This window comes from Atractosteus spatula, chromosome 3 (genome assembly GCF_055471065.1).
Source record: "Atractosteus spatula isolate fAtrSpa1 chromosome 3, fAtrSpa1.hap1, whole genome shotgun sequence".
Taxonomy (NCBI): Eukaryota; Metazoa; Chordata; class Actinopteri; order Semionotiformes; family Lepisosteidae; genus Atractosteus; species Atractosteus spatula.
Window position 1 is genome coordinate 14,133,372 of NC_142708.1, and position 4,298 is coordinate 14,137,669.

Sequence of the window (4,298 nt, forward strand, 5' to 3'; positions counted from 1 at the left end):
TTTTAAACAGAGCTAAAACTGTAATCGTGTTTAAAAAGTACTATATTTTCAAGAATATGAACGGATATTTAAAATATATGTATATACTTTTTAAGAACACGTTATCTTTACACGGACGTACTTTTCTTCTAAATACTTCGTCGTGGTCTCTGCTGTCCCTCTCACCTATGTGAAAACTACATACTGTCCTACCCCTTCAGGGGTACCTTTAAATATGCAGTACAGGCGGAACGTGGAGCGGGAATCACCTCGACTTTCCTGCGATTGGTGGACGGGTAAAAGGTTACGTCACCGAAAGGAATTCCCTTAGTGGAATGCCCCCCATTGTGGACACCCCTAGCAACAGCTGAACGCGCTGCCGGTCTCCGTAGAGATGCAGAATGAAAACTCGAGGAAGGTGTCTAATTGCACAGGACACAAACGCGCCAACTTCAATAAGGCAAAGGCGGGTTTTGATCTTTTGCGGTTAGAGGAACGTTTTTAACGTTGTGAATCTACCAGCTGTCTATAATTTAGCTGATCTAAGTAGTAGTGGAGGAAGTGCTGTAGTTGAGATATGTATAAATGGAGTAAATTAAAATAAACTGCACAATGATGCTGGATCCTTATTGCTATATTCTGCAATGATTTTTATTATTTATTGAGTTATGTTATTTACAATACGTGCATACCGCTACCAGGCTGTCTGAAGTTAGACAAAACTTAATTTACGATACTCCAAAAATGAAAGAAACAAGACGACAACAATCCACATTTTTCCCAGTATCCCATAATTTTGAACGGAGTCATCCGTGTCACGAAGTCGTTTACTATTTTGAGTTACCACCTGCCATTAACACATGTACATCCACTGCTCTCAGACTCAGTGTGTGAAACAGGTGCTTTCAACTTTCAATGAGCAGCAACCAGATGCTGTTCATGAGAGAAAAGAAAAATAACGACACGGGACACTTTTTTTTTAGGTTTTAGTACCGCGTCGTTCTGCTTAAGCCTACAAAAAGCAATTGTCGAAACAATTGTAATGTCAAGGAAGGTGAGAAAATAATGTACATTTGATATCTTCTATGTAGAAAAATGTTCTTGATAGATACACAGTAACGTTGTAATAATAATAATAACAGTCGGTGTATTATTATTATTATAAATAATAATAACCCTTAATAATAAGTATGCTTTTATAATCCTCTGATATAAAAGCATACTGGCTGTACTGGGACTAACTGCCTTTGCGTCCGCTTTGAAGTGTTTGGCCCTTGTTGCCGCGGTTACCAGACCTACCTCGCAGGTTGAGTGGTCTGGATGTGGCGGGGCCACAAAACCGGGAAAAAGAGGGTCGTAACTGCCAGTTTCAAAGCGCCTTTCCTGCAGTCTTGGCGCTGGTTGCCAGTCTTAACGGCCAGAGCTGTCAATTACAAACACCAAACGCAATTATGAGCCGCTGAACAAAGGTCTGATTGTGGTGCTCCGTGGCAAGGAAAAAAATGAAGCAAGTGTGAACATTTTGTTGGAGATGCATTGCAGCTTCTGTCAGCAGCTAATTCGCACAGTTATTTCTATAAAGGTGCATTGTATTGTTCAGTCATCTTTAAACCCCACTATTTGAATGGAAAAGCTTCAACGAACGAGGCTTCTCTTTGTAAGCTGTAGGATCGTTATCAGCAAAAGAAATATTGTTTTTGTTAAGTACCGGTGACCATTCGACAAAGTAAATATTAGTTACTAGATAGTACAAATGTTGCCTATCTGTTGTAAGCTGTGAGCTCCCGTGTGTTTTTTTCTGTGTCTGTTTTTTTCTGTTATGCACACTAATTCTAAAGGTAAATTATACTTCTGTCCTGTGCAATAACAGAATATAAGATGGTTGTATAAACATAGAGTATTCGCACACTCAATCAGCCCGTGTTTTTGCTGAACTGGTCCACAGTTTCCAAATTATTAACCTTTGAAGATTTAAAGCTATCTGTAATTCCCACAACACTTATTTTAGATTATTAAAAATGAAGTACTGTCAGCTCTCTGCAGTCTTACAGTGATGCTCTCGCAGGGATCAAATAGTAAAGACTGAACTAGGCAGCTGCTCTTAGGCTACTTAAGTGTTCATGGATGTTTTGGGGTTTTTTGGTTGAATATTATATTTATTTGCAGCGGCACAGTAGTAGTAGAGGTACACCCTAGTACCTTTCTAGGTACTTTTCTTTTACCAGGTAGTACCTTTCTATATATGGTTGCTGCAATCGGCATGCCTTCAGTTTAAGCACAGCATGTTATCCGTCAAAATTACATGCATCCAAAACACAATGTCAGAAGCGGTCTAACCCCCAATCTACGGTTATTTAACCACCAGCGAAGTAGTCGAAATCAGCTTTTGATTTGATTGTCTTGGAGTTTATCTGAATGCTTGTTTCTTCCCACAGTCCAAAGACATGCTGTACAGTTTAATTTATGTCTCTAGATTGGCCCCTGTGTCCTGTGTCTGCTGGGTTAGGTAAAGTGTTTGTTTATAATGGCTTCCAGTGTTAAAAAACATTATGAAATAATTATTTAATTATTAATTCAATAGAAAAGTGTTAGACGTGGTCCAAGATATCACAAGTTTTGAAACATGGGCATTCCTCATGGTATCACTTTGCACTTTCCTCTGCTGCTTTATCTATCTACTGTCATCTTGATTACTATCAACAGACCTTACAGTTCTCCTTCTTCAATACTACATTTTATTAACATTCATTATAATGATACATATGAAGGTCTTGCATGTAGTTTAAAATCAAAATTAATCTGTTACGGAATAACATTTTGATTTGGTATTCACTGTTTAGTTAATACAAAGGGTAATACTGAAAAGCATTCTAAATTTAATTGTATACATAAGTCATTTGTCCACAAGGTGGCAGTGAAAAACTATTATCGCACACTGCTGCTATTTAACCAGAACATCTTAGTAAGACCAGCCTACAAAAGGACACGTGAAGACCCACAGAGAAAAACACTGGAGCTCCCTATTGTATAAAAATCATTGTTCTCCAGCAGCAGGAATAGAAACAAAACAGAAGCAGGTTAGGTTAAGTATAAGGAGCGGCAAGGTATTCAGATTCCATATTACTGTGGAGTGTTACTAGTGTAAACAATACTAGGAGAAACCTATAATTTCATGCTTCAATAACTATCTCTTAAGGTTCGCTAAGGCAGTTTGGAAAAGCTACATGGTTTCTACATGCTAGTTTTTATAATTATTTATTCTGTCTCTCCATAAATTGTTTTCCATTTATGTGGAAAAATATGCAGTTCACTGATTAAGCAGTTATTTATATTATGTGCTGTTTTAATTTATTTCATTTTAAATGGGTTGTAACTGTTTCTTTATTTCTTTTTCTCCACAAATTGTTTGTTGTGGTAGCTTACCCTTCCAGATGAAGTAAAAAACATATGAATACTCGGAGACGTCTCAGAGGATAACATAAAGAAATCAGGTTTGCACAGATTTATTCAATAAAACATTATTACTAGGCTGTCTGGCAATGTGCACTGTTAGTCAGCCTTCTTTGCACACTTCCTCTGCATTGTTGGCTTTAGAAAAAATGGTGAGTGCAAATTGCACCCTATACAATTCTTCTCTTAAACAGAAAGCATGAGCAGAAGATCTTGTTTGAATTATTCTTATGCTTTCTCTCTCTTGACAAATGGCTTTACTAGTACAGGACTTACACTGAACTAGTCTGTGACTTTACTGAATATCAGTTTACTCTTCTTTATCCATGATTAGCCACAACCCCCGACTCGTGAGGTCATGATGGTATATTCATTAACAAGCTTTAATCACTGAAAGTGACTTGTATGAAAACTATTGCTCAGTTTAGGTGACAACACAACAATTACAGATATAAAAACAAAGAAAGGAAATTTCACAAAGCTAATACTTAAAACTGTAATGCTACATGATGTAAGCCAGGGAAGCTACATGTTTTTATTTAAAATAATTGTTAGTGTAATCACAAAACATAAATTCAGAGAACAGAGCATGAAAAAACAGAAAATGGTAACATCTGTCTTTATCTTTATTATCAAAATTCTTACTAGCTTGATTAATTTATCATGAAAACCTTTGTCTCAAATTTCAGATAGATGGGTCATGTTTTCTTTTACATACTATCCTAATGTAATGAGGTCATTAGTAATGCTATGATCACCTGCAATTTAAATGATAAATGGAACAACCCTTGATGGGTACACAGGTTTGTAATTGGGGCCTCTTTAGGAGGCAAATTCAATTAGAGTTTTTCAAAGATGTCAAAGGTTTG